Raw genomic sequence first — 9,904 nt, 5'->3', positions numbered from 1 at the left:
CCAAAGGAAAGGAAGTTGCCTAATAATTATGCACACCTGATATAGGGTGTTGATGTCATTAGACCACACCCCTTCTCATTACAGAGATGCACATCACCTAATATGCTTAATTGGTAGTAGGCTTTCCAGCCTATACAGCTTGGAGTAAGACAACATGCATAACGAGGATGATGTGGTCAAAATACTCATTTGCCTAATAATTCTGCACTCCCTGTATGTATATATATATATATATATATATATATGTCATGCTGAAACATGTTTCATTTCTCCTACTTTTTGGTCACAATTTGGGAAAGAACTGCATATGGCTGCAAAAGTTAGGTGTCCCAATAGTTTTGTGCATATAGTGTACCTGCTAAATATCACTAAAACATGAAAAAGCTGATAAAATCATGCCTGTTCAATAAATTATTCACCGTGTATAAATATATATATATATATATATATATATATATATATATATATATATATATATATATATATATATATATATATACAGTATTAGTGTATATTAGTGTGTATATATATATATATATATATATATATGAAACAATAACACTGACCAGAAACAAACAAAAACTTAGTGAAGATAAATAAATTAGATTAGATTAGATATCTATACACTAAAACTGTTTATGTATACAGCCTATTGTAATATAGTAATACAGTCCCTAAAAACCTTTCCTTTTTTACAGAAAAAAATATCTTCAAGATTTTTGTAAGAATGACTTATTAGAAAAAAGGTTTGATTGCATTCTTTTGTGGTGACTTTTTAGAATTTTTTTTTTTTTTAAATGTAAAATTTGAAAGGAAACCCTGTGTGTGTACATGCTGGGGAGATATGGATGGCATAAAACTTATGGAACCCCTCCGTGGTCACTTCCTATTCAAGTGTCGTTCACTGTTGGCCCTGTGACTACCCTAGTGATGCTTTGCTGTGGTTGGACGATGGAGGAATGAGTACAGTGGGGGTCGCAACTGGCAGAGAAAATGAAAGATATAGACAGAGAGCACTGGCCCCTTTCCTTTCATTGGAATAATTTTGCACCGAACTAATAGCTTCACCCCAAATTAGAGATTTTTTTTATTTTGCAACTTTGTCAGCTGCTTGAAAACATTGCTAGTGTTTTTTAATCAAATGCATTCATCAATCAGTGTTTTCAAAAGTTTCATATCATTTTATATTTAGACCTCTGAAAACATTAGAATGACCATAGTGTTGTTGCTTGCTGGTTTTCCTTTTATTGCCCTATTTCCCTCCCTCCCTTGCGCTCTCTCTCTCTCTCTCTCTCTCTCTCTCTCTCTCTCTCTCTCTCTCTCTCTTTCTCTCTCTCTCTCTCTCTCTCTCTCTCTCTCTCTCTCTCTCTCTGTCTCTCTGTCTCTCTCTCTCTCTCTCGCTCGCTTTGTCTTGCATGCAACTCTGGGGGGAAAAATGACCTCTGCAGCTTTCAATTCACTGCACTTCTATGGCACTCAATGGAGGGAGCGAACAAAAGGTGACATAATTTTCTCAGGGTTTGATTGGCCCCCACCGTGTTCTGGAATGACATCATACCCGCCTTCACACCAATACGTAGTTGGATGCTGTGTCGTCGGGGTAACGGTAGGCAGACCTTGGCATTGGCCCATCTGGCTTTTGATAGTGAATGCGGGCAGTATTGGGCTGTTTGTGGTAAACAGTCCTGGGAAACGATGGGGAGGGTGAGCGGGGAGTGTGTGTGTGTGTGTGTGTGTGTGTGTGTGTGTGTGTGCTTTCCATAGCCCAACTTTTCATGTATGCATGGATGCAAACAACACAGGATTTTAAAGTGCTGCTTGTGGCATTGGTACAAAAAAATGGCATTTTTTCTTTTTTTCTTTTTTTGATACACACGCTTACAGCCATGTACGCATCAATTTTAAAGCACCAAGAAATCCTGTCTGCCCTCTAAAATAGGTGGGGGGGAAATCTTTTGGAGGACATGAAGTGATTAAAAGCACTGGGTGTGTTTGGAATGGCCCGCCGTGATTCATTTTTCCTGAATTAATTAGAGGAGGTTGCGCTAAAGGGGATTTTCTCCCTCCTCCTCCTCCTCCCTTTCTCTTCTATTGTGTTTCCTCATGACTCTGTCCAATCGCATGACGGGCATTAGCAGCTCTAAGTCACATCAGCAAATCCTCTCAGCTCCCTATGTTGAGACTCTTGTCAGATTTTCTTTTTTTTTTCATGTCGGTTTGTCTTGTTTGTTTAGCCTTCTTTATATGAGAGCAAAGAAATAAAAAAAATTGCACGTCAGATACTAGATGAAAAAAACTTTTATCAAATGTATATTAAGGTAAGTGGGTAAATCTCTTTAGTCTAGTTACGAAAGGCAATCTCTATTTTAAACCATTTCAAGCTGTGCCTGTGCCAGGTGACGTCAATGGCTAAATGCTGGGATTTCCCACTTGGAGCGCTTCAGAAGCTATGCTCTTTTTTGGCAGCTCAGACTTGTTGGGTTTCCAACCACTGACCTCTGACACTTACCAACAAAATGTACTTTTTTCCACATGGTATCACACGCAGATAAATGGTCATTTTCAAAGCCTCTAATAAGAATTTTGCCTGAATTTGAATTGGGCCTGAAAACGGTGCACACAGTGCGATTTCAAGCGTGAATTAGACAGTTTTCTCAAATGATTTTGCCTTGTAGTGAAGAAAAAAAAATGTGCCACAATTATTCTAAAAAAGGAATAGCTCCAGATCGCCAAAAGTTGGAGAAACTACTTCTTCAAGGCTTCCTGAGCTCTTCAGCAAAGAAGAAACCCAAAGACAGAGTGAAATGAGCCTGTGTAAGACATCTCTACATTATTAAATTTTTAAGTTTATATATAATACCTGAAGCAAGGTGATTTATCAGCTAGCTTAGTTAGATGTCTTGATACTTCCAAAGCAGATGGGTTCGAAACAGCGTGTTCTCCTGTTAATTGGGTTGTTGATTTATTTGACTCAATGCTCAGTATTAAAAGGCTTTTGCTGTGCTTCCTCACTGACGTATTAGCCTTTATTTTCTGAAAGCGTGTAAAACACTGACCCAGTGTGCTTTCAGGCTGTGATTGGCTGACGATTCTGGAGGAGGCAGAATGATTGGCCCTGATGCATGGCTGCTTAAGCAAGAGACATGCCAATTTGGCTAAGGAGTACGTGTATCTGTTTACAGCTGGCAATGCCGCAAGGATACAGCGGGACCATGACGTACCCTGCCACCAAACTTAAATGCAGGAAAATCAGTCTCGGTTTCTCTGTTTATCTTTTTGCTCTCGCTTTTCTTTTTGAGGGCCTGGGAACACTTTCTGTAGCACCACCCTAATCTGTTTTGACCTTTTGAAAGTTTTTGCTTGTTTTGAAATACTGAAAAATACCTTTTATTTTTAACCTGTGGAGTAAGGTAATCTCTTTCAATACAACAGAGAAGTGGTTCATTGTTGTTCACCAACAGTGACGTTAAAGGGGATGGCCGCATCATAATCGTTGGATTTACTTTAGCTGCTATTATTTCACTAGTTGTTTAAAGGCACCAGGTGCAGCACCTGAGTTCCAACTGTCCCTTGAAATGAAAACTTTTTTTTTACAAGAAGTGACAAACTGAGACCACTTCATAGTCATATTGATTAGGATTAAAAATAAATACCTTGTCATATCTTTCTCTTTTTACTATTCGCAATCTTTGCAATGAAGGTTAAAGGAGGGTGTGTGTGTGTGTGTGTGCACGTGTGTGCGTGCGTGTGTGTGTGGTTGAAGAGGTCTATTTGTGTAGAAGGCCCAGGCCCAGTCTGACATCCATGGGAATCTGGAAATCTATTCAGCAGTAATTATCACCAGCAATACAGAGTGTGGTGGTGAGGGAGGAGGAGGGTCGACTGTGTGGTAGGGGGGAGACTGGGTCAGCCATTACAGGAGCTAAGAAGAGGAAGGCGTGAGTGTGTGTGTGTGTGTGTGTGTGTGTGTGTGTGTGTGCGTGTGTGTATGTGTATGTGTCCATTCAATTGTTTCTGCACATGCAATAAGAATGATGTGAGAAACACTAAAACCAGGTTAGTGTTCAATTTAGATGCATTTTGGGATTTTGCTCTACTTTTCTTCAGCTTTTGTCAAGCGCTTCTGTCAAGTGCTAATTCGTTTTGGCCAGAAAAGGCTAAAAAACATCAAAGACCACATTTCATACTCAGGAGCTTGACATCTTGTATTATTTGATAGGTTTGGCAGCCATTTTTACTGCTGCTGTCATTAAATAGGCAACTCTGTGTCATAACATTAAAATGGAGGCTATTAGCCAACAATCGCTCTTTTCCTGCCTTAAACAGAACAGAATTCTGTCAGCGACCACATAATTTGATATCTTTAGAAAACAAAAAAATATTTTTTAAGATTGAAAAATGCATATCTATCAAAAATGTTCAAATTGTGTAAACATAAATTCAGTGCTATACTGTGCTCCTGTCCATCCCACCAGATTGTACAGTTAGTGTGGTAGTTTATAGCTAGAAAAAAGGAAAGAAAGTGCTGCTTGGAGCTTCCCTCCATGTCCACTTCCACACTCTGAGCAATTATGACTTTTGAGGGTTTTCCCCATCTCTCTCTGGGTTTTTCTTTTCTTTGTCCCTAGTAGAAGCAGGAAGACCTTCACTAGTCCAGGTCATGGTGTTTAGTGCACTAACCTTTTCACTTATGACTGAGCACAGACAAACTTAAGACTTACAGAATTTCACTCTTTGCATTAGAGTCACCAGAGTACAGATAGTTATGGCTGTAGGGCCAAAGGTCTTAGTAGCACTTAGGCTATGAATATTTAGGGTCAAGACACTCTTAGAGGCTTAGGATGGAAAGAACAAGGTTAAAAAGAGTGTCATAGTCATCTGAAGGTCATGTCCTGTATGGTATGCAGACAGAATGTTTCTATGTACTTTAAATCTAGACACAAAAAAAGGTCGTCAATCAATTTGTAAATCATGCTTGGATATTTATTATATTCCTATAGCATTCCTGGTACATACATTAACTATCCAAAGCAATGTACAAATTATTCATACAAATTAGTGGCTGACTGTTCATGGGTTAGCTTGGCTTTGGGTTCCGGACATCTGACTTAATTCCTGTTTACAGTCCAACTGTTAAATTCATTAATCGCTATATACATATGCACACATGCACATGCACATGCACATGCATTAGCATTCAATTTCCTTAGTTGAACTAGAAGACCCAAACCTGTTCCACCATGACAATGCCTCTGTGCACAAAACCAGCTCCATAAAGATATGGCTAACATGTGTTGGAGTGAAAGATCTTGAGTGGCCTATTATACATATCTCAATCCTATTGAACACATTTTGGATGAATTGGAATGATGACAGCACCCCAGGCCTCTTCACCCTACATCAATACCTGACTTTGTTAACATCTTTGTGGCTGAATGAGCACAAATCTCCACAACAGACACACACTAAAATCTAGTGGAACATCTTTCCAGAAAAGTTATTCCAGAAGAGTTATTCTAACAGTAAATGGGGACAAAATGTGGAATGAGATGTTCAAAAGCATATATAAATATTATAGTCAGGTGTCCATATACTCTTCTCCATATAGTGTAATAAGTTGCGTATATTAGACAAGGGAACAGAATTTTTATAAACTACAAGGGCCAATGTCTACGATGTTTGTTTGTTTTGTCTTATCGCCACTGACTGCTGCTCTCTAGTGCACAAGAGAATGAGAAAGTGTCTGTTGAATAACAAATCAAATCAATAAGCCACGAGAGGTTTTGCCAATCACTTTTATAATAAATAATAAAAATATAGCGTATCAGTATTTATTTATTTATTTATTTATTTATTTATTTATTTATTTGTAGTATACTACATAATGCTATTAATTAAATTCTTTTTACAGCCTGCCCTTGTGTGTTTATTAACAAAGTCTACATATTTCCAAAGATGGCAAAAGTACACACATCCTTTACTCAAGTAGAAGAACAGTTACTTGTGTTTTAAACTTTTTCACTCAAGTTAAAGTAAAGAAGTTTACATCGCTGTCTCCCTCCGTCTCATCCACATTAGCCCTATACTTCTTGTTGCCTTCTGCCTTACCTGTTGTTAGCTTTGCAGTCTAGCTTACGTCTGTGGTGTGTGATAGCCAGGAAATGATACACCAGTGGTAGGTTGAAAAAGCTGTGCAATAACAAGAAATAGGTTGATGGACTGGTTTTAGATTTAAACTAAAGTAAGGAGCCTGTATTTAAAATGTAAGAAGAAGAAAGTACAGATATTTGTGTAAAAAAAAGTTGTCAGAAAATAAATAGGGAAGTAAAGTACTGATACCAGAAAAATCTACTTAAGTACAGTAAAGAAGTATTTGTACTTCATTACTTTACACCTCTGCATACTTCTAATGATTTACTTCTCTAAAATATCACATGAGAGATCTTTATACTTATTCTCCATTTGAGAATCCCCCTAGTCCAGGATACATCCCTGTCCTAAAGTGAAGCTCTTAATGGCTTTCCAAATTGCGTAATAGCTTGAGTATACCCTTATAGTGTTCAACTTAGGCTGCCTTAGTCTACTTTGGTGGAAGGAGGGCCTCCCGGGCAGATGACTATCAGTCTGCCATTCTGTCTGAATGAAGTGCGGCATTATAGGCGATGGGCCTCTGAGCACGTCTCTCATGAGCATTCTGTCTGTGGCATCTGCCCGTACCTGTCCCAGTCAATGAGTCATTAGTGCAAAGCATGGAGGGAAACGTTACAAACCATTACATCTGAGTTTATATAATGCTTGTGACCCACAAGCTGAACTCTAAGCTGAGCTATATCTGTGTAAAACATGTTTTTTTTTTTCTTTTTTCTTGGTTGTGAAAATATGCCGCTATGTCCCTGGTACCGATTTTATCACTATGTATTCGACAGAGGCTTTTGAAAGGGAAGATCGGTCTTGAGTGTACGGGAGTGTATGTGCATACGTGTCTGTATGTGGGTTTCAAATTTGTACCACAGTTAAAGGTCCTACTAAGGACAAACCGCTTGTCCTCTGCAAACAAGCTGACCAGCCTTTTTTTTTAACATGCTATACATGAATTTCATCAGCTTGTGTGTAAGGCTAGCAAAGAGGTGAGGAACACATCAGTGCTGACAGATTGATTTATCAGTTAGAAAGTTCCTGTGTTCCTGCCACCTCACCTTCCCAGCTATCATGGAGATGCTCTCTGGCTCCCACGGTAGCTCCCTAACCTGAGATAATGGATGTCATGGTTCTGGTCCTGTGAGTCAATGGACACCTTCTTATCTGTACCCATGTTTGTGGAGGCCACACATACTGATAGCACCACACCATCTGACATCAACTGTTTGTCGGTCTTGTTTTACATTTAGCAACCAAGCTGCAGGTTTATACAATGTAGTTAACACAAAGTAGTGACAATAAATGAGGAGTTTTTCAAATTGTTTATTACCTAACGTTATTATTAACTCCTTTGCTCCTCTCAAGCTGTGGTTTTTATGATGAAAAATGTGTCTTTGGCATATCTCAGGCCCAGACCTTGAAAAAGAAAACACATCCATGTTATGGTTCAGTGTTTTCTTTGCTTTAAATCTCTCAATTTGACTCATGAGTTAATTATCAAGCCGAATGAGGTGCTAAACTTTGTTATGCAAAGGCATGCGATTGAGAAACCCGACTAACTTCACTTCTTTCCCTTGCAGCAAAATACACATGACTATGTGAATAATGTGTGATTACAGGTGAAGAGCGGGTGAGTGTATTTTGAATTGTATGCCCTAAAATTACTTACAACTTTACGTTTTGTCATGTCACTAATGTGTTCAATACAGATGCAAAAGGTCACCATGCAAATATATCGCATATGAAAATAAATGAATGTGGAAAACTAAAAATAAAAGATAAAAAAAAAAAAAAAAAGTTAAATCTTGTGAAAACAAAACAATGTGTAAGTGATTGCATCATGGGTAAAATGTGATAATATGATTACAGGTAAAAAAGAAATAAATAAACGTCATTTACTTTTGTACACATGTAAATGCATACATTTGAACAAACACATCATGGCTATTACATGGTTAATAAATGAATCACTTGTATTGTATTGTATTCTGAATTAAAATAAATGTTTTTTGTAAGAAAAAGCTAATGTGCAAAAAAGGAAATGGAAAAAAAAAATCACATGAAAATAAATTGTGTATATAAAAAAAATGTAAAAAAATCACATGAAAAGAAGGACAGTATGAAAAAAAAATCATGTGAAAAAATACATGAAAAGTCCACATATGCCAACATAAGGATACTTTGAATGAAACTCAGAAGTTTTTTTTGCTGAGTACAATAGTACTTTTGCTAAAACCCAGAAGGCCTGATTCCAGAAACTCTTCTATCTATGAGAAGGGCCTGATTAAAATAATGACGGCTCAGGATTTTTTTTCTCTTTCCCCTCCTCCTTTCTCCTCTTATTTGTGTTCAAAGAACGCTTTGTCCTCCAGTGCAACCTACTTGAAATGTCGCCTGGAAAGTTGATGCCGAGCGATTGTTATCGGCAGCTCCAAGAATCGGCCTGTTTTGTGTCGCCTCTCCATCTTGAAATCTTAGCTGCTTGGTGTTTATTAGAAATTTGAGATATTCTGAAAGTTTAGTAATCTTCTTTTGGTAAAAATCTACTTATTTCCCCCCCTCATTTACTGTATCTCATCCTGTGGTAATGTACAATATTGAATATAACTAAATATAACAATTATAGGGCTTTGTGCCAAACCTGCACTAATCTGTGCCTTGTTCCCTTAATGCACTGTAGTGTCAAGATTTTCTCGACTAGAAAGAGCACTTAAAATGATGTTCTTTTTTTAAATATGTTTTTTCATTGATTATGATTTTAAACAGGAAAGGGAAACAAATCATCTCAGTTTAGGTCAGGGCGGGCACTAGCTATAGGCAGAGCAGGCAATTGCCTAGGACCTCGGGGGTTGGGGCGGGGCCTCCTTCACCGTAACAAATGTATACACTAGTTCACCAATTAAGACTGGCAGCGTAAGACTAGGCTTTTTGTCCACTGGATATAAAATCTGACCCACCTGACTTACCTGAATTGGAACCAGTTAATATCACTGTTTAAATGTGGGTTACCAGCTTCTGAATGCATGAAAGACTGTGCACAGTGATAACCAAAATTCAGCTTTTCTGCATAACTGTCCTGATGGCATCGAAACAGACGCATCCCTTGGCGGCTGCTGAGAGGAAAACTAAATAGGCACAATAAGAAAATGCAGCTTGTGATGCAGCTATGTAAGCTGTTGTCATGTATTTTTTTATAAACTTTCTTTCTTTCGGCTTCTCCCGTTAGGGGTCGCCACAGCGGATCCTCCGCACGTTTGATTTGGGACGTTTTTACGCTGGATGCCCTTTCTAACACAACCCTCCCCATTTATCCGGGCTTGGGACCAGCACTGAAAGTGGCTGGGTTGATTCCCTGACCAGGGATCGAACCCGAGGCGCAGCGGTGAGAGCGCTGCATCCTAACCACTAGACCACCAGGGAACCTCATGTATTTTTTTTTTTCATTTTTTTTTGTATGTATGTATTTATTTTTTTTTTTTATAATAATGTATTAAAAAAAAAATATATATATATATATATATATATATATATATATATATATATATATATATATATATATATATATGAAAATATAAAAAAAATAAAGCCGACTTTTAAATACTAGAGAAAAAGTAAAGTCTAAAGCATTGTTTATTGTTTCAATAAAGTACCTCAACTGTCTAAATCTTATAAATTATAGTGCTGTTTTCATTACCCTAACAGCCTGTTCCAATAACTATTTTTTCTGCATAGTAATCAGCATTTTTCACTTTCACTGTTGATTTGG

The 9,904-nt window shown here is 37.8% G+C and overlaps 1 long non-coding RNA gene across 1 annotated transcript; it reads left to right on the top strand.

Annotated features, from left to right (window-relative positions):
- The first annotated feature begins 1,721 nt into the window (after positions 1-1,721).
- On the top strand, positions 1,722-7,935 carry LOC124396427. Its single transcript, XR_006927776.1, has 2 exons — positions 1,722-2,318; positions 7,719-7,935. It is a non-coding gene; the product is annotated as an uncharacterized LOC124396427 (long non-coding RNA).
- The last annotated feature ends 1,969 nt before the right edge of the window (positions 7,936-9,904 follow it).

The sequence above is a fragment of the Silurus meridionalis genome, chromosome 14 (assembly GCF_014805685.1).
Source record: "Silurus meridionalis isolate SWU-2019-XX chromosome 14, ASM1480568v1, whole genome shotgun sequence".
Lineage (NCBI taxonomy): Eukaryota > Metazoa > Chordata > Actinopteri > Siluriformes > Siluridae > Silurus > Silurus meridionalis.
Note: the sequence above shows the minus strand (reverse complement) of the source record. Positions and strands in the feature narration are given on the sequence as shown.